General features: G+C 39.8%; 1 protein-coding gene across 15 annotated transcripts in view; it reads left to right on the forward strand.

The window, feature by feature from the left end:
- Positions 1-15,470, forward strand: part of RIMS2 (regulating synaptic membrane exocytosis 2) — a 457,720-nt gene that overhangs the window by 1,157 nt on the left and 441,093 nt on the right. The gene's annotated exons all lie outside the window — the stretch shown is intronic.

Below are 15,470 nucleotides of genomic sequence, written 5' to 3' on the forward strand. Positions count from 1 at the left end.
GATGTGTGGTGAACGGTTTGCAGGATGTCGGCGTAGAGTGAGCTCTGGGAATAAAGTGCCCTAAACAGCTCTCAGTCTCTGCTCTTCGCTTTGCTTGCTGTTGGGACGCTTTTATTTTAAAGCAACCTAAATTCTTTTACATTTCTAAACGGCGTGGCGTAAAAATAAACACACGTTTGTCTAAAACCTCTCCTCTCGTAAACGATCGTTACCAAAGGAAAAGGAAAATTACTCAAATTGCAGTTTAAGCACATAATGCTAGCAGTTTTTAAGAAAGCTTCTAGCAACTTTTGCGATCTCCACGCGATTCCAGGATCAGTTTGGATTGTCAAGCCCACAAATGAAAACCAAACCCTTCTCATTTCGTGATGAGTTAAAATTGGCTTCAGTGAAACAGAACAGTTTTCATTTGTGATCTCCAGAAGCTCGGGACAAAAGAGAGGTCTTCATCACAATCTGAAGACAAACTAAAAACTTCTTGTGAGGTTTAGGCTCTCATGGTGCCTTGCTGAAGTTTCCTCTTGAGTTCTGGGCGAGCAGTGAGGGAAATGGGATGGTAAAGAGTTTATACACAAAGGCTAGTCTGACACAGGCTCTCTAATGAAAATGCTGGTGTCAGTGGGGTTTGGATAGATGGCCCACAATATTTTATAGGGTACCGAGATCTGGTGTCAGATGAATACTCACCGGTTTATTTTTTCTTAAAGTGAAGTGGTTCCTTGAACCGTCAGATACATCTTTATTCTGAAAATACCAACAGCTTTATTAAGCACAACCCCTCACCACTCACACAAGAGCGTGTTCTGCATTTTTAGGTAGGTATTACTGAGCTTAATTCTTTTGACAGATGTTTTCCTTCTGTCAAGAGAAGAGGAAGGAGAAGAAAGGAAAAAAACCCTGCATTTATATGAATGAACTGCAGTTATTGCATATAGATAAATATAGAGCTAAATCCTGCAGTCTTTGTTCAAGTGTAATTCTCCTCGAAGGCAAGCTTCCTTTTGAAGTGGAAGGTATTTTTGTCTGACTAAGCAATAAAATTGTGTCATTTCATTCCATGGAGGAATATGGGAGGATAAAAAAAGATGCTGGAAACAAGAGTTGACACTTAGAGATATTAGCACAAGAACTGTTCAGATACTGTAAAGAGGGACAAGCATGGATTTCCTCTAAATTTTAGATAATTTATGGTGATTGAGTGTCAGTATGAATGGCTAGTCCCTGGGCTCTACTTCCTTTCTGCATTCTGTTTCTATTTTGTGCTCTTCAAATTCTTATGCTGTGCCCATCACTGTGGTATTTGAGCATCTTCCAAAAGTGCATTAAGTAGTGTGACTCACATCTGTAATGTGGACTATTTTTTTTTTTTTTCTTTCACTCCCTGGGGTAAATATGTGTGGATTTAAAATAGATACGTAACTTCTTTTCCTTCTGCTTGTTTTACTCTTTTTGGGGAAAGGAAATGCAGATGGTATTGAGTTGTAATCTGTAGCAACTAATAGTGATCAGGTCAGCATGAATTCCTGCCAGGATTTGCTGGAACATGATGGCGTGTAAAACTGAAGCTTTCCAGATTTGCTCTTTCCTTTGGCCTGGTTTGCTCTGTGAAATATGCCTAGCTGCAGTTATGCTCCGTGTTCCTGTGGTGGAGCTTCCGCTCTTAAAGGAGGGCAGGCAGCAAACTCTGCTGCCTTGACTGTCTCTCCTTTGGATTTTCTGGGACCCTGGGAGTGCATCTTGAATGTCCTGTGCCTTTTTTGGCAAGGTTACCATACATATGTTTTGCGTAGTGTTTAATATGCATAATGCATGGCACTCGGAGAAAATGAGTTCACTCAGAAGAAAGTACACTGGGTGTAAGTCCTTCTGTTACAGGAATATTTACATATTTTCAACTTCTATCCTGGTGGGTGTTTTAATTTCTTGGATACCACGCAGTGTTTGATGATGACTTTTCCTGTATGTTACACACATCCTTCCTCTCACAATTTCTATTTTGTGTGTGTGTGTGTAAACTTTCTAAGGGGTTTTAGATAGTACGTTTCCTCTATATGCATTGATTTATGGGATCTGTCGTGTGCTTTTTTACTTTACATTTGTACTTTATATCAAGAAACTGACTTGAGAGGGTGCACACGGGAAAAGAAACATTTGTAGAAGATGCTAGGATGCTGACATTATTTGTAAAGACGCCTGTGTGGTGTGCATATACACTTATCTGTTTGTAGTACTGTGAGCTTCTTCTAAGCAATTTGAGCTATTCTGAAAGCAAGATGAAATACTATCCAGGCTCACAGCTCTGAAAACAGAGGCATTTCAGCTTCCCAGGAGTATGGACAGTTTGGCCCAATAGAAGGCAAGCTTTCCCAAGAGAAATTCCTTTATGAAATCGTCCAGCCTTTCATATATTTCCAAGGTATCACTTAAGTTTACCATAAAAGATCTCATTCTGTGTGCTTGTGAGTGAAATCAAGTGGCATTGCCATCACTTATGCAGGGAGAGAGGATGGATGGACACACGGTGGGCTGGATGGAGAAGGGTGGCTCTCCATGAGCTGCCCCAGCAGGCCCACAGTTAGCTCTAGGAAGGTACAGGTGGCTGTGCACTTGCATGTGCTCCGTTGCTTTGTGTCTGCAGTTGTACAGCCACGGTAAGAAATGACCGAAATAAAATCCATGACAAGGAGACAGCAAAGAAGCTAGGCTGTGTAGGCTCTGTATGGCGCTGTGGGTGTGCGGAGTGTGTGGCAGGACACCAGGCCTGGGGGAGAGGAAGCAATAAACTGCTGGCTGAAAGTCACGGTGAATATCTCACATGGCTATCATACTGCTTTATGAATAATTATCCTGCTTTATAAGTAATCAGCTCTGATTTACACCGCTTTAAAAGGATTGTGTGTTTAGGATTTGGATTTGAGGCTAAAGGGATGACAGGTGTAGGTGGTGAATATTGTGTGTGTGGTTCTCCCCCCCCAGTAGAGATGTGTATATGGAATTTCAAAGTTTACAGGGTAATGCAAGAAGATTTGCTTCTGGCTATATAGTAAACTAGGACTCCATTCTCTGCTCTCTCATAATTTTCTTCTCCCCTTTCTTTTGTTTTACAAATTTGTGCTGTCTTTTTGGCCTCTCAAAATTACCATTATTGGTTACTCTTTTCTCTTGCCACATGGTTAGACATGTTATAGCATAGGTAATACCCGTCAGGGTGCTACGCCTCGTACCTCTTGCTCTTCGAGAAGCCCCGGTGTTTACAATTGCTCTGTAAAGCTGCTAGCACACTTTGGGGCACTGTCTGCAAATAACAGCAGTGGTACTTCCTCTTAGTGACTAAGCAAAGTGCATTTGGAGATTATACAGACTGGCAGTAACACTAATTGCTGGGTTTGCTAATGTTAATGCTGAGTAAAATTTCGGAAGATTGCAGTAGTTTCGATGTTGTTCCAGCACTCAAAAAGTGCATGCAGGATGGCTTGGAGGTAGAAAGGCCTAACATCATATGGGATCGAAAAATAGAAAAGCTGATGAGGGAATTTGGTTAACAAGGAAACCAAAAAGGAGATATTTAACACCAGCTGATGTGTGCTTTCTGAAAAATACATCGTGTGGAGTAAGTACGCTTTGACACTTCTTTGAAACCAAAAGACAATACGGAATGTTGCGTTTTAAAGGCAAGAGTGCATACCATACTTCAAGTGCTGGGACAGTATCCTGTAAAGTGGTGACTGGGTGAAAATCAGTGGTCTCTGGAAGTCAGGTTAGGGCAATGAATGGTCCTTTCTGGTTTTTGTCTGCATGCATCTATGAGCTGGATAACTTCTAAATAACAGAGAATGTTAAACAATTGATTTTTCCATTGAAACAAGAGCTTAATTAGTATGTATATTGTAAGTGCAAAAATGCACCAAAGTGGTAAGTTACTACAGAGCCAAGGCTTATAACTTAATGTAAAATGTGTTTTTACCCTGCCACCGGAGTTTTAAAATACCTGAAGCACATTCAGAATTCCATAACAAAGAGGAAAAAGTAATACAATGGTTTGAACTTTGAAATTTAATCCAATGCAACTACTCCGTGAAATCACCCATGTACATAAACGTTCAGTAAGGTCGGCATGACAGTCTTGGGAATTTGGGAAGTGAATGCCACCTCTCCCCCCTCTGCTCCGCTGCTTCCTTAGAGCTTTGCTGTCTTACTCAGAGTCAGTCAGAAGGCTAAGTTTGAAAGTCTCTGTGCATACTGGTCTCCCTGTTCCAAGCTCCTATTTTCTAGGAAGAATCTTTTTTTGCTGCCAGCTTCATTTCTTTTTCCCCAACATTTCTGTGATGGCTTTTGTTGACAAGAAGAGGAAGTTGGGGAGATAAAACCCAAAAGAGCACAAAAAAGATTAATTATGATCTCTTCTATAGTTGTTTGACTGCTACAGGCATCACACCATAACAATGAGGTGGGGACAGTTTTTTATAGGAAGACTAGATCGTATGGGCTGTCTTAATCATTTGTTTTACAATATCATGGTTAACAGCTACAGGTTATCGTGGATAAAATAATCTCTTTAAAAAGGGGAGCCTTCGTAATTCAGTCTCGGGAAGAGCCTAGTTAAAGACTGATTGCTTAAAAAGGGCATTCAAAACCAGTTGTTTTCAAGCAAATGAACTGCTATTATACATCTGAGTTCAAATCAAGCCACGTTATTTTCTGTACTTACTGAGTTTAGGTTATGTCTCTCTGAAGTGCTGCATGGTGTAACGGGAGGAAATGTTAGCACCTCAAATTATAGCTGGCTGTTGAGGCTCTATAATAGTTTATTAAGTAGAACAGTTTAAATCTAATCTGGTAGTGCTTTTTTAAGCCAATTAAACCCCAGCAACTGCCTTTCATGATTTGTTCAACTTCTGGTGATACAGCAAAACTGCAGAACCAGTGCTGCGCTGAAACGGTGCTTCTGCGTGAGATTCTGTAGTGCCTGCTTCCTCACGTGGTTTGTCCAGGGTATCATCTCGAAGCTGCGACGGGATTATCAGTCAGGATCGAGATTATAACAGCTAATGTAATACTACAAGATCACACAGGGGAGTAGGAGTGCATTTAAGAAGTTAATATATGTCGCTTTAGGAGAGTAAGAGTTCAAAGTATTTTATATAGCGCTCTGCTGTTCTCACTGAAGGTGGAAGACAATTCTTTTATAGTCTTAAATTCAGCTGCCACCACACTTCTCCATGTGAACATGTTTGTAGCGTGATTTAGTTGCATTTAACTGAAATCAAATTCATGGATTTTGATGGGGGAGGAGTTTACAGTGATCTGCTACCTATCTTTGGTGTTTTGAATCAAGGAATATATTTGATTTAGGCTTTAAACTGTTCTTACAACCACACTGAGACATCCTGTTCATTCTAGCAGGATTTAGCAAGAGCTGAACTTGTGTTTCAGAAATGTCCAGGTACTTTTGTTGGAAAATCCACAAAGGAAATCTTTAATTAAAATACAAAGAAGTTATTTTCTTTTTACTGTCCTTGTGGGGTTAGTTCTTTCTTCTTAAATCTTACATGAATTTGCTTAAATACTTCCTCTATTCAACACTGTTAGTTTTAAGGTGAATGGTTTCTTATAGCAAATACTGTATTATATTTTTACATAGACTCACAGGTCATATAGCATTACCAGGTATTTGATATAGTGTGGCATTTGGATTCGATGTATTTGTGGGGGCAGTCTTTCTTTAGAAGGTGTATTATCTAAGCGCATAAGGGATACCAAATGTTTTGACCTTTAAATAGAATGGCCAGTTACAATCAGTCATAATTTTTGAACGTTTTGCAGATATCTTCTATATAACTTTTCAAAAATGAGTGCTCTAGTGTGTTAGTAGTAAACCCTTTTCCCTGTACTGTTACTCAAACTCTTGGTGTGAGTACATTTTTCTCTTTACCAAAAGGATGAGTGAGAATTAATGCTTTTAAAGCTCAGAAAACAAAGGACAATAGAAATCAGGTCTGTGTGAGGCCTCAAGAGGCCTTCCAATTCATCCTTTGCCTCCAGGTATGACCAACTATAACACAGCAATTCCTGATCCTTATTTGTCCAATACAGTGGTTCGCAGCTGTGGGGGCACACCTGTGCCACATAGGCTTCGTGGCTGAGGAAGAGCACTTAACAGGCGATACACAGAGTTCTAGCTAGTTGGCTCTGCAAGAGTTGTGCAGCCTGCACAGGAGAAGGTGAGGAGAGGGCCAAACAGACCTTGGCATAAAGCTCCCTGGTCCAGTTATGTATGAAGCCTGCATATTTTTTTGTAAGTGACAGTTTGGTGTGTACATATACCTCTGCCGAGAGGTGTGCGAGCAAAGAACCTATCTACCATCCTAACTGGGGATGGAGATTCCTTGGTGTCCCTAGGTAACTTGCTTCAGGTACTCAATGTAATTATCCTTTCCATTATATCTTTCTTTTCTCCTAAAGGTAAGCCTAAATCTCTTTCCTGCTATTTGCTGCTTACTCCATCCCCAGTGGAAACGCAGAGCATTCCGTTACTCTTCGCAGCAACCTTTCATATATTGCACAAATGTGATTGTCTCCTCTAGTAGATTCTCATCATCCCCTTTCTGTAGACTCAACAGGCCATATTTTCTAGGCTTCTGGCTGTTCTTGTTGTTGTTCTCACGATTCCTTCTAATTGAGCTTTTTGAAATAAAGAGTCCAAAATGAGACACTGTATTGCAAACAAAAGTGTATGGGGAGGGTGCAAAGATAACACCATGTGTCCTACATACAGCACCTTCCTTGACAGCCAGTGTCACGTGTGTTTGGAGTCTTCGTCGTGGCATAGCAAATTGACTCATGGTTGGCTTGTGATCTACTATACTTGGACATGCTTTTCTGCAGAACTGCTGTTGAATGATTTCATCCCTCATATTGTATTTGAACTTGGTTACCCCAATGTTTGTCTTCATCTCTGTTGAGTTACATACTGTCCGTATCAGATACCTCTTACAAATGTTGCGTTAGAGTGCCAAATAAAATGTGAAAACAGCCCTTGGAGCAACAACCTGGGTTTGTCTCTACAGAGTATCCTAATCGCAGAGGTATTTAGACTTTCTCCTGCCTGTCTGTACTTTCACATTCCTGACTGCACAGTTGCTCAACTGCATAGGCAGAAGGCAGAATAACCTCATTCAAATTGTGCCCATAGCTTGTTGGTTAGGGAAGAGAGAGCTGTGCTCAGATCTTCTCAGGCTGAGAAGGTCCAGGATAGAGGTCTTGTACCTCCTTGGAAAGACTTGTAACTTTTATGCTGTTGTAAGGGAAACAGTTGCTTCCTCTGGTATATTTATTCAGTTTGTGGAAGCTGTTGCCTGACTTAAAAGGAATTTAACAAAGTTGTTGAGGTCTGAGAGATACTTAGTTACTGAGGGTCTAATAAAAATAACTAGGTGGTTAGTGGAAAGAGATTGTTCACATTCCTGACCAAGGAAAAGCCTGCTTCCACTCCCTAGATGCCAAGGAGTCCTTATAGCAGAGAACCAAGCATAGACATCAAAATAAATTAATCACGAGTGGTGTCCTCATGAAACTGGTCTTTTTTTGGGTTCCACACTCATAGAACTGCTCGCTTAAGGAAAGTGATTGCCTCAGTTTTGGTGTCTTTTTCATTCCATGTTTACAACTTCTGTAGCTTGGGACTGAATGCAGAGAATCTCTGGGATCATTCGGATCAGATATGTGTATATATAGCATAATACTTCTACATATGAAATAACTACAAATTCTAAAATTCAATTTAGAGCCAATGGAAGAAAAGAGGTGCCTTTAGGATGCTATCCGTCTCATCTTAAACTAGATGTTTCATGTAGTCTGGGTGAATTGCAGAGCCCATTTCCAGCCATGGACTTAAAAAGAAGGCAGAGTATGTCAAGTGTTCTGCCACGCAGGCGTCGTAGGTGAGTTGAATCTTAGCCTTGGAGTTTTGACTTTGAGAAGAATTCTTCACTATTTGGTCTAATGAAAGTGCCGTAACCACTTTCTGCACTGGCATTGACTTTTACAGTTTTCTAGACTTCTTTAGAAGCCTGTCTGCTGATCTGCATCTTCTGCTAATATTTTAATGAATTATTAATTAGGGCATGTTTATTTATCCATATCTTTAATATTTGAGACTCACTGCCGGGAAACTGAGTATGCTTCCTTTCTAGGTTATTCTTAGGATTTAGTATAATTTTTAGTATATTTTAAGTTCCAAAATCCTTCAGAGAATGAGGTTTAAAAGAAACCCTTGGAACACAAGGTATTTCCAGTATGTGGCATTAAGCGTACCTATCAAGAAAGCACATTGCAAAGAAAATCTGCCCCTGCCATTCCTCAGTTAGAGTGATTAGTGGATATTTCAAGCCAGAAAATAGAAAATCATGGCTGAAGGAAGTCTGTTTGTTAGGTGAGAAGTTAAAAACACATGATGCTTCAACTACTTGGAAATCCAGATTTGCCTTTAAATTAGATAAAGATTTCTCTTCATAACTCACATGCCATCTCTCTTCTGTTACGTTCTGCTGTAACATAAGCTAGTATATTTCAACATATACGTTGAATTTTTTGTATGCTTTTTCTGCCAGTAAGTTTAACAGCACTTATGTAGCTACCATGTATTTTGAAGTTGGTAGGGCACTTTTGGTAGCAAACTAAATAAAAAATACTACTGAATTGCTATTGAAAAAAAGCTATCAATATGAGCTCTGAAACTTTCATGCTTTAAAAACCTGGATAAACAGGTATGTGCCAAAGATGTTGTGTGGAATGGAAATCAAATATATTTTTGCTGAATCAGGCTTTAAGACAGTTTGGGAACATGGGTTTTGATTCAGCGTGCTTCCTTTAATTTGGTTAGTCACTGCGATTATGATTCATTTCATTCTGTGTAACCAACTGCTGCACAGTAAGTGACAGCTGAACCATGTATTATCTAACAGCTAGAAAAATAGCATCACTGTCACATTTAGAAGGCTGAGGATTATATTTTTACTGAGCATGAGTTTTGTACTGAAGTTAAAAGGCTTCAGGAAAATCTTAATTTTTCTCAAATTACTTAAACATTGCAGATATGAAATACAACAGTAAACAGCATGAACTATTTAAAACAAGAACTTTATTTTGATTTATTACTATAATGAAAGTTTTTGTTCTGTTTTTGATTATTTTATTGGCTTTTAGGATTAATTGTAAAATTATGCCTGCAGATGCTTTGCTGGTTTACATATCAGTGGCAGGTTTGCAGAACAAAATGTAACTGAATAGGAAATACTTCTCAAGTGCTAGTATTACTCCATGTTAATATATTTAACGTCAGAACACATTTCAAGGGAAGATTTTTCATTATTCTACTAAACTTTACCAAAAATACCAGAAAGATTGAAAAGTTAGCAGGTTGTGAAGTTAAGCAAAAAAAAAAAAACATATGATGGAAACAAAATTTTATTTTTATCTCTTTTCCATATTTCTTTCTAAAAATCATACCTTCCATGCTTAAAAATAAGTATCAGAAAATCAAAATATATGTTTTCCTGTCCTGCTGATGGTTGATCTGAACAGGGTGAACATGGTTTATTACTGTACAGGGTGATGTGAAGACACAAGTCAAGAAAAGGTGTTTTCAGGGTAGAGTACAGAGAAAGCACTTGGTATTTGAAAACACTGAGTTCTTCTGTCTGGTTGATATCTGAACACAGAGGTGGAGAGAGATGAATGAAATTTAATGGATTATAGTTGAACACTGATACACATTTATGTATTTTGAATGTATTTAGGCATTGTTGGCAGATGAATGTTTTTAGCTACTCTGTGGTGTATATATCAATATAGAATCATATCACAGAATGGCTTGGGTTGGAAGGGAACTCGTAGATCATCTAGTTCCAACCCCGTGCCATGGGCAGGGACACCTCCCACCAGACCAGGTTGCCCAAAGCCCCATCCAGCCTGGCCTTGAGCACCTCCAGGGATGGGGCATCCACGGCTTCTCTGGGCAGCCTGTGCCAGGGCCTCACCACCCTATGAAAGAAGAATTTCCTCCTAACATCTATTCTTAATTTCCCCTCCTTTAGTTTAAAACCATTCCCCCTTGTCCTGTCATTATTAGACTGAGCAAAAAGTTGCTCTTCATCCTCTTATAAGCCCCCTTTAAGTACTGTAAAGCTGCAATAAGGTCTTCTCTTCAGGTTGAATAGCTCTCTCAGCCTGTCTTCATAGGAGAGGTGCTCCAGCCCTCTGATCATCTTCGTGGCCCTTCTCTGGACCTACTCTAACAGTCCCACGAGGACAGAGCAGAGCGGGACAGTCACCTCTCTTGACCTGCTCTTTTGATGCAGCCCAGGATGCAGATGCGAGGTGGATTTACTGTGAGTTCTTGTCTAAAATTCAGTCTGAGTTCTGTATTTGAAAAGTCTTTATAGCAGATATGCTCTTAAATAAAGCATGTTTTTGTGGAATGGCAAAATAAACTTTTAGTTAGATTTTTAACTGTTAGTGTGAATGGTCATGTTTGTTCTACACAAACAAGAGTGATTATTATTGTATAATGAGACTGTGATCACAATGATACTTATGCCCAAACTTAAACTCAACATCAATAACTAATTTTTAACTCATTCAGACCAGTTATTTACATGTAAGAGATACATTAATTAAAATGAATATGGGTTAAATATATGCCTTTGTTTGGAGTTCCTAATTTTGTCTAATAATACTTAAAAAAGGAAAAACATTCGCTGAAACTGCACTTTCACTCTAACTTATGTTTAATAGTGAATAACTTTTTTTCAGTGTTTAGCCACTGTGCATGTAAAGAATAGAGCATATCCTTCCCAATTTACATTTATTTTTAAAGAAAGGATTTCTTGAACGTTCCTGGAAGTACATTTGTTAGATCACTGGCCTATTAAATAAATAAAGGCACTGCTGTATACGTTTTGTTGTTACCGATATAAGTCATTGAATGATATGCTCTTAATTTTATTCTTATGTAAATAAGAAAGAGTAGTTTAGAATTGGTAGCATTTTTCATCACTCTTTGTAATGTGTTTTTCTTTGTTAGGGGCTTAGGAGCATTTTATTGAGGTAGTCCATGAAAAATTTTTCTTTCAACACGGCTGCTGTGCCTAACGCAAGCACAACTAAGCACTTCGTTACTAAAGATGACCTACTTTAAAAGGGCTTTTGCCTCCCATTGGTGCTGCTGGGCATTTTGTAAAGCTGCCCACAAGATGGTGGCTTGTGTTAGAAGAGGGAAGGTACCATTAAACAGCTTCTGTCTTGGATACAAATAACTTATATTTGGTATTTATAACATTACTGAAGGGTATTATCATGACGTGAAATGAGGTTTGTACAAGAGCTTTTCTATGCATTTCCATTGCTTAATGGTGGTTGGAACACCTGCATAATAGCTTTTATATTTACAGTACTAATGTGTATTTTAGCATTAGTTTCAGTTTAATAAAGTTTTTCTTTGGAAAATTTCTCTGGATGTGATACAAAGGGAGGAAAGGATTGTTACTGATCTCTCGCCTATCATCATCCCGCATATCTTCGCCTTTTAATGCATAGTTAGCTTTCTATTGCCATAATCTATGAGAACTTCAGCTGGAATTTATATGGAAGCATGGAATTTTGCTAGATTCATAATTAAAAATTGCATAACTTCCTTTTTGTTATGGAGTAAATATTTTGTAAATATATTTAGAAAGGCTAGTTTGAGCCTAATGACACCACCCTTCCATGCTTTCCTGCTGAATCGACACAGCAAGAGAGAGGCTCCTGTGGTGGTTCTACCCAGCTGGGCAGCAGAGCTACACCACAGCTGCTCTCTCACTCCCCCTCCTCAAAGAAAAAGGGGAGAAAATATGATGGAAAGGGCTCAAGGATTGAGGTAAGGACAGGGAGATCACTCAACGATTATCATCATTGGCAAGAGACTCAGCATAGGGAAATTAATGAAATCTGTTACCTGTTACTAACAAGTCAGAACAGTGAGAAACTTAAAAAAAAAAAAAAAAAATACATCTTCCCCACGTCCACTCTCTTCTGCACCACTCGGGAGGAGGAGGTAGCGGAATGAGGAATGGGGGCGGCGGTCAGTCCCTGAGGCTTTGTCTCCATCTCTCCCTCATGGTCCCTCCCTGCCCCTGCTCCCCATGGGGTCCCTCCCACGGGATGCCGTCCTTCCCGAACTGAGCCTCCGGGGGCTGCCCACAGGCAGCATCTCTTCAAGCACTGCTCCCACACAGCTCCGTCCCACGGGGTCCATCCCCCAGGAGCAAACTGCTCCAGCACAGGTCCCCCACGGGTGGCAGCTCCCCCCAGGCCCCCTGCTCCTGCGTGGGCTCCTCTCCACGGGCTGCAGCTCCGGCCCGGGGCCTGCTCCTGTGGGGGCTCTCCATGGGCCGCAGCCTCCTCCAGGCCACATCCACCTGCTCCACCGGGGGCTCCTCCACGGGCTGCAGCATGGAGATCTGCTCCGTGTGGGACCCATGGGCTGCAGGGGGACAGCCTGCTCCACCAGGGGCCTCTCCACAGGCTGCAGGGGAACTGCTGCTGCCTGCCTGGAGCACCTCCTGCCCTCCTGCGGCACTGACCTTGGGGGCTGCAGGGCTGCTTCTCACTCCTCTCTCCCAGCTGTTGAGCTGTTGTGGCACGGCATTTTTTTCCCCTTTCTTAACTCTGCTCTCCCAGAGGCCCACCCAGTGTCACTCCCTGGCTCGGCTCTGACCAGCAGCAGGTCCCTTTTGGAGTTGTCTGGAGGTGGCTCTGACCTGACATGGGGCAGTCACTGGGCTCTGCCCACAGAGGCCGCCCCTGCAGCTCCCTGCTACCAAACCCTTGCCATGTAAACCCACTGCAGCTCCTCCAAAAGGTGGGTCTGAGCAGCTGCCTTAAGCTGTGTATCCCCAGGTAGTGCTCTGGTGTCAGTACCACACAGGCAGCTCCATCCCCACCCCAGCTGCTTCCTCGTGCCTCTGACACCACCGCAGCCCTGGTGCAAGTGTCTGGTGAACTGTCTAGTGAAACTGCTTCAGGGAATTTAAAAATATCCTCCTCCTCCCCATTTCGGCAGAGCTATTTTTATCTGTGGAAAGGAACTGATCTGGTTTACTGTACGGTCCTGCAAGCAGCTGTGCTAGCACAGCTGAGGGACCGGGAGAGATTAGCTACAGTGCTTTTCATGTTTCTGGAAGCAGTGGGCTTGCTCCACTCTTATTTCCACAGTCTGCAATGACTGCTCATGTTGCAGTCATTGAGAAAAACAGCAATCAACACGAAATCATTTCCGATTTTGAAGGTTTTTGAGGTTTGAGTAGATGCAGCCAGAATTAATGTTCAGAGCCTTTGCTTGTGGTGAAAACTAGGAAAGTGCTCCTAAAATTTTACTGTTGAATAACTGGCATTGGAAGGCCACTGCTGATGTTAGTTCAGGTTAAAATAGTTTTTGTGTCTCAGTGTATGCAGGCTGTTTTCTCGGATACTTAAAACTGATTTTCCGATGTAGCACAACAGTTCAGCTCATAGGATATGAAAGAAAGAGAGAAGAAATACCTTAGAAGATGCTGGCCAAGTGGATAGGCTCTAGAAAGCTGTGTTGTTCCATTTTCCAATGTGATCTGGTTATAAATAATGAAGGATGTGTAGCAAAGATCCTAGTTGTAATTGCAGCACACACACAAGCTCATGTATTTTCACAGGTGGCATAATGACCAGTGCTCTTTGTAGTGTGTGAAATAATGTGAAATGATGCTTTGTCCCTTTTCAGTTTTTGGGTGGAGATGAGAGCTTCCGATTTTTCAAATTATGTGATGATTTTGGCTCTAAATTTGTTTGCAATTTACTTGAAATGCAGGCTTCATGGGTATTTTAAAATAGAGGGCATATGAATAAGTTGTAATTTAATCTATTATTAAAACAATTTTAAATAATGGCTAAAAAATATGACTCAATTTAAATTTTCTAGGGTCATTAACTCAGGAGCTACTGAAAGTTTATAAGATAGCACAAAGAAACACAAAGTGTGACCTAACTGTTAATACGATCTATGCCAACACATAAGAAGACAGACCTTGCATAAAAGAGTTTAAAGTTTTTGCTTGTAGTTAAAGTAATAGACTTGCAAATTTATTTGTGCATCTGACACGTAGCGTTATTGAAATAATGGAATTCTTTCTAAAAAAAAAACAAAAAAACAAACCAAAACAAAAACAAAAACATCAAACTTTAAGAAATAGGGGATTAAAAATACTACCATACTAGAAATATCTTTCTGAATGCTAGCCTTCTTATTTTCAAGCAACGCCATAATTTAAAGGGACATTTTATTCTTTCAGGAGAGAAATAAATCTATCTGGACTAGGAATATTATGTAGGGCTATTAAATATTCACATATTTTGTACTGCCTGGTTGCTAATATTAGCCCAGTATTCATTAGGAACTACAATCTACTATTGGATAGAAAGTATTTTTTTTCTCTTGGATTGCTATAGCAGTCATCTTTGATCTGCATTTTACTGAAAAATCAAACAGCTGTCCCCCTTATTATGCCTCCCCTCTAGGCTACTGGTAAAAATTACTACAGAAACAATATTTTAACATGTTAACGTGTGTTGTACCCCAAAATGAGAGTGGTGACTCTCATTTCAGAATAACAGTCCACTCTTCTGGAATGATTTGCTGCCCCAAAATAAATTATGTATTTTTTAAAATGTCACATTCACTTAGAAACCAGCAATTTCAGTAAAAATATATTTCTTTTAAACATTTTTTTTTCTATAAGTATTAGATACAAGTAGCTAGAGGGCATACTAAGCTTTTACTTTTTCACAGGTTAATATTCATACTGTCTCAGTGTCTGCTTCTACAAATGTCCAGTGTCCGACTGGATTAGTTTTAGTTAGTACTGCTGGCTTGAATTCCTGTGTTATTGTGAAATGAAGTATTAGAAGGTCTTTCCTCCTAATTCTGTATGTAAAGAATACACAGTCTTGCTAGGTGTTTTTCTTTGAAGATAATGAGGATGGAACTTCCATATACTATCTAGAGATCCAGCTGAGATAATAATGGGATTATTTTGAAATAGGGAAAATATGGACAGCGTGTTCATCTTATACAAGTGTTTTCACACAAGAATTGATACATTTACTACAGTACTACAAATACCTATTAAATTATATAAGTACTGTTTAAATATTTTAAATTTTATTTATATTTAGGTTATACAAGTTTTCCAATTCTTATAATCTTACATTCAGTTTATACATAAAAGTTTCTGGGAGGTGACTGTTTAAGTCTCTCAATTCTATAGATTCTAATATGGATTAATGAAAAATTATACACTTCCCCTAACTCATTTTTTACAGATGAAGCTTGTAAGAGGATATTTGGACCATTCCACTGGCAAATAAAAAACTTTTTTTTGTTTTTCTTTTTTTTTTTT

Source organism: Oxyura jamaicensis, chromosome 2 (genome assembly GCF_011077185.1).
Source record: "Oxyura jamaicensis isolate SHBP4307 breed ruddy duck chromosome 2, BPBGC_Ojam_1.0, whole genome shotgun sequence".
Taxonomy (NCBI): domain Eukaryota; kingdom Metazoa; phylum Chordata; class Aves; order Anseriformes; family Anatidae; genus Oxyura; species Oxyura jamaicensis.